Here is a 12,080-nt window from a genome sequence, read left to right on the forward strand (position 1 = left end):
GGGACTAGGTAACTAACACACATAACCGTGCTTATAAGTTCAGCCCAGTGCAGAATAATTTTCTTCCCTCCTTGGTCTAGCCCACCTGAACCTGCTCTTTCCGTATCAGTGTCCTTTGCTTTCACCTAAGAGCTATGACAGAGTCCGCTTGATGCTGACGCATTGAAATTTCAATTTATTTTTTATTTATGATTACTATTAATTCCAATATTTTCTACAGTTTTCAATGGAGACAGTCCTATAATCTATGAATAGCAGTTATACTTTTTTTGTGCTAGCTTACACTTCCAGTGTTAAATGTTTAATAAAAATAATGATAGAAGCATCCTTATTTTATTTTTTATTAATTTTAAAGAGAATGTCCCACACGTCACCATGAACTATCATGCTAGTTGTAGTTTTCCACGTTCGGGAACTCCTTTTCTGTTCCATGTTTGGTCCTAGTCCTTATCTCTCCGTGTGATTGGATTTTATCAACCTGCTTTGCCCCCATCTCTTGAGGTGAGCATATGTCTTCTCTTCTTTCACCTATGCATGTGGTGAATGAAATTACTAAATCTTTAATGTTCACTCAAATTTGTATGCCTACAATAAACCGCCTTGATCATGGCATGTTACGTGGTTTACCCTTTGCTGGATTTCCTTTGCTGGCATCTTATGTAGGGTTTTGCATCTCAGTTACTGAGTGTGCTTGTCCTCTAACTCTTCTTCTACCATCCTTCTCTAATTTGTTATCATTTTTAAACTAGCCATAAGGATCAAGTTAGGGGAGTGTCTCATGGTTTTCTAATCTCTGTTGACTATGTACAAGATTAAAATGACTGTTTCTTGCATGTTTGCTGGAACCTGACTGGAAACGATCTAGGTCTGCCATTTTCTTTGTAGGGAGATCTTGAACTACTGACCCATTTTATTTAGTGGTTAAAGGCCTCTTCTGGTGCTAATTTACTTGTAAAAAATTCTGATGCATGTTCTAGATTGCTCGAATCTCATCTTTAAATATTTATTATCAGGGCTTGTAGCCTCATGCAAGCCAATTAATCAATCCCAGATTTCCCCAAAGTCAGGCTCTGCAACTATTCCCGGTACCAAATTCCCTCATCTAAGACTTATTTGCAAAGAAAGAGACAACAGTATGCTATCTACGCAGTTGTGTATCCGCAGCCTTCTTGAGTCCATAACGTGAGGTTACAGTTTTCTAATACTTTTTTTGTAATTGTTCTTTTTCTTAATTTTTTTCCTTTTTTCACTGCCAACGCCCCCCCCCCCCAGTCTAGTAGTTTTAAAGTTGTGCGTTTCAGGTTCAAGTCTGTAATCCAGCTGGGATTCTGTGTGTGCTGCATGTGTGCATCAAAAGAACACGCTTCTAGAAGCAGAAAGCAGGCAGTGCGACTGTTGGGTGGTTGGCGGGACTGGGGGAGGGGAGCTGCTGCCCAGAGAGGGCGCCCGAGGGAGGCAGGAGATGCCGGGCTGCCCACCGCAAGCCTGCAGACTCCAAGGAGGCGGAACCTGCGTGCGCAATGAGCCTTTTGAGACAGGCCCAAGCCCGCCCAGCCGGGTGCTAACCTCGCACCCGCCAGGCTTGCGGGTTCCCCCAGGACTAGGGGAAGCCTAAGGCCAAGGAGGGCAAGACCTAGGGCCTGGACCTGGGAACTGGTTCTGCCACGTGTGATCGCAGCACTTATGCTGGGAAGGAGGGCAGGGAGCATATCGCAACGTGCGTCCGGACGATGACCCAGAAGGGCAGGAGTTGTGGTCACTCACGGACTCTGCGTCTGCATATGGATGCCCCCAGGGTGCAGTTCCAGGAGCAGAAGGCAAAGCCACAGAGGCCACAGTGCACCTTGCCGATGCTCCCCAGGGGCATTGCTCCAAATTTGGGGAACAGTCCCTCCTCTGGGCTAGGGACTTTGTTTCCTCCATTGTCATCACTGACTGTGAGCAGACTCTTGTCTAGGCAGACTAATGAGGAGTTATCAAAATGAGCTTCAAAGTCCGGATTTGAGTTAAGGATCGTAAATTAACACAGAGAAATACGACTTTAGCAATAAGTGCCTGCTTGAAGCCCAAGTTGCCTTAAAACACGGAATTTCAGTCTTTCAGCTCCTCTGCTAATCTAGTGACTAAGAACTGGATCTCACTGGAGCTCAAAGATGTGGGGCACTGGGAATACTCCTGGGTCTGTCTGCTCACGGCTGATTGCCTGATTCCCAGTTTTATTATACAGCTTAAATACAGACCAGAAGAGGAGTTTGGGGCTTGACACCTGACATCTTAACACCAGTTCCTGTTTCTTGAGGAAGGAAGAGGTAAAATAAATCAGCGTTTACTGTTTCCTTCTCCATCCCTGGAAGTCCTGATGAAGACCCTCTCAGGTAAGGATTGACAGGGAGTGGCTTGGTTTACTATTCAACTTTGTCCTTCAGTAACTTTGTTTATGTCCTGCATGTAAACTATTGTGCATTGAGAAGCATTCTAATTCTTGTGCAGAAGGACTAGACCTCCTGCAGAATGACTATATTGTGCCTCCCTCGGGCACCCCTGTCTGCGCAGCACCCCCCAACGCCAACTGCCCAACCGCCTCTCTCCTGGCATTCTGCTTCTAGAAGCATGTTCTTTTGATGCAGAGATGCAGCACACACAGAATCCCAGCTGGATTACAGACTTGAACCTGAAGACCTTATGCAGAATGACAATTTATGAACCACTAAGCTCAGTACTAAAGCAGGTACTTACCCCTCAGAGAAGGCCCTGGGGGAGGTTGACACCTGCATTCCCCAGCGCTCCTGCTGCTCTAGAAGTGCCTGAAATGCCTCTCTGGGAAAGGCCTTCAGAGTAGTAGGCTCATGGCCCACGTGGGAATTCAGGCCTATTTTTCTGTTAGAACATCTCATTTCGCTCTGAAAATATTATTATCCAGTTTATTCACCAGGCATGAGTACAGACATCTCATATTTTCAAAATTAACCCCATTCTCTAATACTAATGTGCCACCAAGAGTATATTCCAAAGTTTTTCCAATAGGCTAGAAAGTCTTTGCAAAGAGGGGAGTCCTGCGCCATGTTGTGCAGTGACAACAGGGTTGGCATAATATGTTTACCGAGATACCTACCACTTTTTTTTATTTTTTATTGTGCTTTATTTGAAACTTTACAGAGCAAATTACTTTCTTGTTCAACCATTTATACACAATTGTTTTGTGACATTGGTTGCAATATTCATGATGTGTCAATATTGTCCTCTCCTATGCTCCAGTTCCCCGTTTCCATCCGCCATGATTCCTGTTCTGTCCTGCCCTCTTTTCAGTGCTTTTGGGCTGGTTTTGTACTTCTGGTCTCATACACATGATTGAACTAAGAAACACTTTCTTCACGTGTGTTGTTGTTTGTTTTATAGACCTGTCTAATCTTTGGTGGAGGGCGAACTTCCGAAGATACTTTCCACTTTGTTGCTTTCCATAATTCCTGAAATTCCAAGCCTGCCACCTGAAGAACTTCCTTTAGTGTTTCATTTAGAGCAAGTCTGGTGGCGATGAATTCTCTTAAGCGTCTTTCACCTGAGAATGTCAATATTTTTCCTTTACTCATGAAGGAAATAACAGCCTATAGAACACTGGGTTAATGTTTCTTTTCTTTCAGTGTTGAAAAAATGTTGTTTTCACAGCCTTTTGGCCTCCATGTCTTCTGATGATGAATACAGAGTCATTCCAATTGTTTCTCCTGTGTGAGATGAGTTGTTTTCTCTCTAGCTTCTTTGAAGATATTTTCTTGGTCCTTGTTATTCCACAATTGACAGTGAGGCATTTGGGCGTAAAATTATGTGAGTTTAACTTGTTGGAGTTTGCATAGCTTCTTGAATCTGTAAGTTTATGTCTTTCAACAAATTGGGAAAGTGTTGAGCCAGTATTTCTTCAGATACTTTTTTCTACACCACATATTTTCTCTACACCTTATGGAATTCCAATAAATAAATGTTAGATATTTTTGAATTTTTTTGAGGCTCTGTTCATTTTTTTTTCAATATTCGTTCTCTGTTTTCAGATTGGATATTTTCAATTGAACTGTTTTCATCTCATTGATCCTTTTGTCTGTCAACAGCATTCTGCTGTAGAGCTGATCAAGTGAATTTTTTATCTCTATTTTTCTGTTTTTCCTGTCTAAAATTTTCATTTGTGAATGGTTTCTATGTATTTTTCTATTTTTCTAAGTTGTGCCTGTTACTTCTTTGAGCATGGTTAAAGTAGCTTTTTAAAGTTTTTGTCTGTGATTCCAAGACTGTGTCTTACTTCAATCTTACAGAAAATGTCGATGTTGTTTGTTTTAGGAATCACTTGACCCAGTTATGTTCAGGCTGCAGGTTCTTTCCCAACTTCTGGATGCTGTGGCTCAGATGTCAGTTCAGATTTTGAAGACTTTGCAGTGATATTTGGATGTAATCTATGGGAGTGTCACTCAGTCTGGGACCTTGTTGGTGTTCTAACCCATAATGCAGTTCTCAAAGGATTGATCTACTTCTTAGGGTCAGAGCAAAGCATATGCAACCGTGGGAGTGGGGAGGGGTATGAAAAACAACTTTATGGTACCCCTCTCTTGAGCCGCCTGGTCTCTGTCTCTCTGAGGCTCTCTGATGTCTGAGCAGCTACCTTCCTGGTCCACTGGCAAGAATGTTGGGGCTTTAATCTCTTCATTCTGCTGCGCAATTAAGTGACTGGGTCTGCGTATGAGGCCAAATAATGGTAAGATGGAGAAAACGTAACAGAGATTCCTCTATATTATTTGGTCCTTATATACTTAGGTCAGAGAGAAGGCACACTGTTTCGGGTGATACTTTGAAACAGGTATGGAGAAAAAGGCATTAACAGGTGGATAGCTGCATACTAGGTGTTACGGATTAAATTCTGTCTTCCCAAAATGTATATATCACCTTGACTAGGCCATGCTTCCCAGTATTGTGCGATTATCCACCATTTTGTCAGCTGATGTAATTTTCCAATGTATTGTAAATCCTACCTCTATGATGTTAATGAGCGAAGATTTGAAGCAGTTATGTTAAGGAGGCAGGGCTCAATCTACAAGATTAAGTTCTGTTTTAAGTCAATCTCTTTTGAGATATAAAAGAGAAAAGAGCAGAGAGACAGGGGGACCTCAGTAGCACCAAGAAAGAAGTGTCAGGAGCAGTGCATCCTTTGGACCTAGGATCCCTGTGCTGAGAACCTTCTTGTCCAGGGGAAGATTGGTGACAAAGACCTTCTCGTAGGAGTGACAGAGAGAAAAAGCCTTCCCCTGGAGTTGGCACCCTGAATTTGGACTTATAGCCTCCTAGACTGTGAGGGAATAATTTTCTTTGTTAAAGTCATCCGTTTGTGGTATTTCTGTTACAGGAGCACTAGATATCTAGGACGCTAGGTACCAGGAGATGTACATTTCCCAGCTCTTTCACTCCCAGGGACACTGTGACTTAGTAGCCAATGCCATAAATCCATGCGAGCAGACTGTTCTGATTACTGCTTTGACTCTACTGTCTGTTATGGTAACCACACCCACCTTGTCTTTGTTGATTGAGTGCCACCACTTGGCTGCTACCACCATGGGGTCCAGTCAACTGCATTGTAGTCAGGTGTCTTCATTCAGTTAGGGCAGTTCTCACTGTGGACTCTTACTTATATAAAATAGCAACCACAGAAGTCTTCAATAATGCTGGGGCTTGCTTCCCAAATTTGGACCTCACTGCTATGGTAAAAAGAGAGCCCTCTGGGCACTCCGTGTGTGGGTCTGTGGGTCCAGCCTAATAAATCCATTCTAACATGCCAATTTCCCTCAGCCTTTGGATACCTTCTCCTACAGTATACAATGGCAGATCTGCCATTTCCACTTGATTTATTTTAGGCCACCACTTAATCCATGCTTCAGTAAACCAGCCAAATAAACTATGAGATCCTTTTCTAACCTCTCAAGCTGAAACACTGAATGAAGAATCTATGCTTCCTGGGCCTATATCAATAAACTCAGACTAATCCACCTTTATGTTGCTTGCACCGTTATCCCACACCCATAATAGCCATTCCCACACATATTCACCAGGTTTCTGTATGTATGTATATATTAGAAAAATCAAGCAGTTCTTTTGGAGTTTAGCATAGCTTTTCCTGGATCACACTTCATAGCTCACCTTTCGGGGCTTGTTGGGACTGAAGTCTAGGTATAGGTCTAGAAGCAAAAATGGGCAGTGGCAGTGGGATGTTCAGCCGTGTCTTATAAGGCATCTGCCTAAGGTGATGCCCCAGGCAATGCCCCAGACACCATGCCAGGAGACAACTCAAACAAGACACTTCAGGCACAGCTGGGGTAATCTCATCAGATGGAGGTGGAAGGGATAATTGTTTTACTGGGAAGGGTGGCTTAGCCGGCAAAGTTAGAGAATCTCTTCAGATGGGAGTAAGAGGTCTGGTTCTGTTAGGAAGAGCGATTCAACAGAAATTGGAGGTTCATTGTCCCCCGCTTCCTGACTATCTGCCCATATGTCCTAATCCCAAGTTTCAGGATCCCATTTCTTCCCAATCAGTGCCCTGACTCTAACTTCAGAAACCATTTGAGGTTGGATATTCAACCGGCGCTTTAATTCAGTCACTCTTATGATAAGAATCTGAGTTTATTTTTGGCAGCATTAGCCTCGTTACTATAAGAAATATGGTTTTCTTTCTGGGCACAAGTGGCAGCTTTCAGATCTTGTATGTGGTGCTTGAGCTTTGAGCCCATTTCTTTCATTCACCAGTGTGGCTCCAAAAGCAGGACCAACCAAGCAGCTTCCTTATTATTCTTATTCTGACAAAATTATAGAAAAGTATCAAATATGTAATCAGGCAGAGCCTTGTCTCACAAATATTTGATCCAGTTGTAGTAGTATTTTGCGTATTTCTATTGTCACCTCCCACCATGGATTAGCAATAGCCTATTTACTACTGGAGACAGTCATCAGTGCCTTTAAGACTAGCCAGACTTGAGAATCAATTCAGAAAACTCATCCTTAAGATTTGGTTCCTCTAGAACCACTGTAGGTACCAAATGTCTTAGCCTGGGATCTCTAGAGATGCAAAACTGCTGAACAGAATATATATATATACACACATATATATAAAAAAAAAAGAGTGTGTGTATATATATGTGTGTTTATGTGTGTATATATATATAAAAAATTTTTTTTTTTTTATATGGAAACCCTAGTTGCATAATGGTTAATAGCTATAGCTGCTAACCAAAAGGTTAGCAGTTCGAATCCACCAGGCGCTCCTTGGGAACTCTGTGGGGCAGTTCTGCTCTGTCCTGTAGGGTCACTATGAGTTGGAACCGACTCGACAGCAATGGGTATATATATGTATGTATATATATATATATATACACACACACACACATACATATATATACGCATACATATGTTAGTTGTGGCTGTTAGATGCCATCGATCCTGTGTAAAACAGAATGAAACACTGCCTGATCCTGAACCATCCTCACAATCATTGCTATGTTTGAACCCATTCTTGCAGCCATTGTGTCAGTTCATGTTGTTGAGCGCCTTCCTCTTTTCTTCTGACCCTCAGCTTTTCCAAGCATGATGAGCCTCTCCTGGGACAGGTCCCTCCTGAAAATATGTCCAAGGCACGTGAGACGAAGTCTCACCATCCTTGCTTCTATGGTGCAATCTTGGTGTACTTCTTCCCAGATGGATTTGTTTATTCTTCTGGCAGTCCATGGTATATTCAGTATTCTTTGCCAACACCATATTTTAAATGAATCAGTTCTTCGGTTTTCCGTATTCATTGTCTAACTTGCTCAAGCATGTGAGGTGATAGAAAATATCATGGCTTTGCTCAGGCACACCTTAGTCCTCAAAGTGACATCTTTCCTTCACAACACTTTAAGGAGGTCTTTTGCCATAGATTTGCCCAATGCAATACATTGTTTGAATTCTTGACTGCTGCTTCTGTGGGCATTGATTATGGATTCAAGTTAAATGAAATGCTTGATGACTTCAGTATTTTCTCTATTTATCATGGTGTTGCTTACTGGTCCAGTTGTGAGAATTTTTGTTTTCTTTATGTTGAGGTGTAATCCATACTGAAGGCTGTAGTGGTTGCTCTTCATCAGTAACTGCTTCAAGTCCTCTTTACTTTCAGCAAGCAAGGTCGTATCAGCTGCATATCATAGGTTGTTAGTGAATCTTTCTCCAAAACTGATGCCATGTTCTTCTTCTTACAGACCAGCTTCTCAGATTATTTGCTCAGCATACAGATTGAGTAAGTATGGTGAAAGGATACCACCATGACACATAACTTTCTGATTTTAAACCACACGTATCCCCTTGCCCTACTCAAATGACTGCCTCTTGGTCTACGTAGATATTCCGCATGACTACAGTTAAGTGTTCTGGAATTCCCATTCTTTGGTAAGCTATCCATAATTTGTCATGAGCCACACAGTTGAGTGTGCTTGTATAGTAAACAAAAATAGGTAAACATCTTAGTGATAGTCTCTACTTTCAGCCAAGATCCATCAGACATCAGAAATGATATCCCACGTTCCATGTCTTCCTCTGAATCCAGCTTGAATTTTTGGTAGTTCCCTGTCTGTGTACTGCTGCAACTGTTTTTAAATTATATTCAGCAAAATTTTTCTTGCATGTGATGTTAATGACATTGCTCGATAATTTCCGCATTGCGTTGGACCACCTCTCTTTGGAATGGGCACACATATAGATCTCTTTCAGTCATTTGTTCAGGTAGCTGTCTTCCAAATGTATTGGAATAGACAAGTGAGCACCTCCAGCACTGCGTCCGTGTGTTGAAACATCTCATTTGGTACGCCATCAATTCCTGGAGCCATGTTTTTTGCCAATGGCTTCAGTGCAGCTTGGAGTTCTTCCTTCAGTACCATCAGCTCTTGATCCTATGCTACCTCCTGATATGGTTGAACGTCGACCAATTGTTTTTGGTGTATTGAGTCTTTGTGTTCCTTCCATCTACTTTTGATGTTTCCTCTGTTGTTCGATATTTTGCCCATAGAATCCTTCAGTATTGCACCTAGAGGCTTGAATATTTCCTTCAGTTCTTTTAGCTTGAGAAATGCCAGGTGTTTTCTTCCCTTTTGGTTTTCTAACTCCAGATCTGTTCACATTATATTATCATACTTTGTCTTCTCCAGCTTCCCTTTCAGGTATTCTATTGAGCTCTTTTACTTTCTTTTTCCTTCTATTCTCTTTAGCTACTGTACATTCAAGAGCAAGATTCAGAGTCTCTTGTGACATCCTCTTTGGTGTTTGCTTTCTTTCCTGTCTTTCTAATGACTTTTTGTTTTTTTCATATATGATGTCCTTGCTATCATCCCACAGCTAATCTGGTCTTCGATCATTAGTGTGCAGTGCATCAAATCTCTTCTTGAGATGGTCTCTAAATTCAGGTTTGATATACTCAAGGGCATACTTTGACTCATGGACTTGTTTGAATTTTCTTCAGCTTCAACTTGAACGTGAATATGAGCAACTGATCATCTGTTCTGCAGTCAGCCCCTGGCCTGATTCTGACTCATGATATTGACCTTCTCCATCATCACCTTCCACAAATTTGTTTTCTGTCTATTCTGCCTGGAGTGGTTCACGAGTATAGTCACCGTTTATGTTCCTGACGAAAGGTATGTGCAATGAATAAGTCATTGGTCTTGCCAAATTCTATCATGTAAGCTTCAGTGTCATTTCTATCATCAATACCTTATTTTCCAACTGCTGATTTGTCTGCTTTGTTTTCAACTTCGCATTCTAATTACGTAATTATCAGTACATCTTGATTGATCAATGCATCACGTTTGATCAGTTTCAAACTGCGGAACTTGGTAAAAACCTTCAACTTCTTCATCTTTCACATTCATGATTTGTGTGTAAATTTGAATAATAGTCTTATTAACTGGTCTTCCTGGTAGGCCTGTGGGTATTAACCTATTGCTCGTAGTGTACTTCAGAAAAGATCTTGAAATGTTCTTTTTATCGATGAATATGGTGCCGTTCTCTTCAGTATCTCAATCCTGGCATAGTAGGACATATCATTGTCTAGTTTAAAATGTCCAAAACCAAGCTATTTCAGCTCACTAATGCCTTGGATTACTGACCTTTATGCATTCGATTTCATTTTTGATGACTTCCAATTTCCCGATTCATACTTCCTTTATTCCACATTCTGATTATTAATGAATATTTGCATCAGTTTCTTCTCATGATGAGTTGTGCCCCATCAGCAAATGTCATTAAAGTGGGATCTACTTTGAGGAGGTCGCTCTTCCCCACTTGTATTTTGAGTGCCTTCCAACCTAAGGGGTTATCCTCTGTCATTCAATCAGACAGTGTTCCAGTACTATTTGTAAGATTTCACTGGCCACTTGTTTTTAGAAATAGATCACTAGGTCCTTTTTCCTAGTCTGTCTAAATCCAGAGCTCCACTCAAACCTGTCTACCATGGGGGACCCTGGTGGTATTTGAAATATCGGTGGCATAGCTTCCAACATCACAGCAACATGCAAGCCACCACACTACAACAAACTGACAGAAGAGTGGTGGGAGTTAGGAATGAGAAGAACCAAAAAGAGTGCTTCTTCCATGTCTGCTGATTTAGAGGAACCATGAAAAATTGTCAAGTGAAGAGTGATTCAGAGAAAAACATGGGTAGAGTGTGACGTAATTTCCATAAAAACAAACAAATGAATGTACTTACATGTGTCCCGGCAAAAAGAAGTGTGTAAAAGGGTACATATGTATCTTTGGACACTGGACACTTCAGGGGAGCAGGTACAATATACTTATGTGGGGATGGCTCTTATTATAACTTCTATATACAAATCTCTGTTGTTAAATGTGTTATAAGAATGTAAAAGCTTTTAAAGTTTAATAACATCATACGTGTATGTGTGTGTATTTGAAACTTTTTTTTTTTTACTATTTTATATATGTGTTTTTTAGTTATCTAGTTTTTTTTTTAGTGTGGCTATAGCAGAGATACCACAAGTGGATGGCTTTAACAAACAGAAACTTATTCTCTCACAGTTTAAGAAGCAACAAGTTTGAAGTCAGGGCACCAGCTCTAGGAGAAAGCTTTCTGTCTTTGTGGCTCTGGGGGAAGGTCCTTGTCATCTATCTTCCCCTGGCCTAGGAAATTCTCAGCGCGTGGACACTGGGTCAAAAAGACCTGCTCCACTCCAGGCACTTCTTCCTTGGTGGTATGAGGTCCCTCTCATTTCCGCTCACTCTTCTCTTTGTATCTCAAAAGAGACTGACTCAAGACTCACCCTAATCCTGTAGATTGTGTCCTCCCTCATTAACCTAACTGCCTCTAATCCCGCCTTATTAACATCACAGAGGTTAGAATTTACAACACATAAGTAATCACATCAGATCACAAAATGCAGGACAACCACACAATACTGGGAATCATGGTCTGGCCAGGTTGGCACACATTTTGGGGGACACTATTCAATCCATAACAATAGAGAAAACACTGTCTTCAATGCCAGATTCAGAGACTTTTATCAATCTATGAAGGGCAAACACAGAAACTGAACAAAATTCAGACCAGCGAATTATTGCTTGCTCTTGTAATTAATGACTTCTTCTGATCTCTATGCCTGGAAATGGCCAAAAAGAATTCTGTGAGGATTAATTCAGTTATTGCTAAAACATCTACTGCATTTACATGTCTACAGATAAGGAAGAATGCTGGACACCATGTGTGATTCATTAAGTAACACAGGGACTATTAGACTGTTGTTCTTCTCTGATATGCCACTATCACCTTCTCCCCTTGTTGCTCTCCTGAAAAACCCACACTTGTATATTCTAGGCTTTTTTCCAGGATTGAATTTGCAGGAAGTTGAAGATATATCTTTGAAAGATAAAAAAGACTTTGGCCACATTGTCTTTAGACAGTCGAACTTCCCAGCCAGCCTCTGTGCAGGATGGGAATTCACAATCCCTCCTACTCAGTACCTCTGAGCAGGACGGGATTTCTGTTTCATTATCAGGAGACTGGAATTCACCCCTCTTCAGAA

At 41.3% G+C, this 12,080-nt stretch overlaps 1 long non-coding RNA gene across 2 annotated transcripts in view; it reads left to right on the forward strand.

Moving 5' to 3' along the window:
* Positions 1–1,264: 1,264 nt before the first annotated feature.
* Positions 1,265–12,080, forward strand: part of LOC135229510 (uncharacterized) — a 129,779-nt gene continuing 118,963 nt past the window's right edge. Inside the window, exons 1-3 of one of the 2 annotated variants that reach the window (XR_010320195.1) lie at positions 1,265–2,375; positions 2,628–2,728; positions 9,506–9,680. This is a non-coding gene — a long non-coding RNA (uncharacterized LOC135229510). The other variant, XR_010320194.1, reaches the window with a different exon arrangement.

The sequence above is a fragment of the Loxodonta africana genome, unplaced genomic scaffold (genome assembly GCF_030014295.1).
Source record: "Loxodonta africana isolate mLoxAfr1 unplaced genomic scaffold, mLoxAfr1.hap2 scaffold_326, whole genome shotgun sequence".
Lineage (NCBI taxonomy): Eukaryota > Metazoa > Chordata > Mammalia > Proboscidea > Elephantidae > Loxodonta > Loxodonta africana.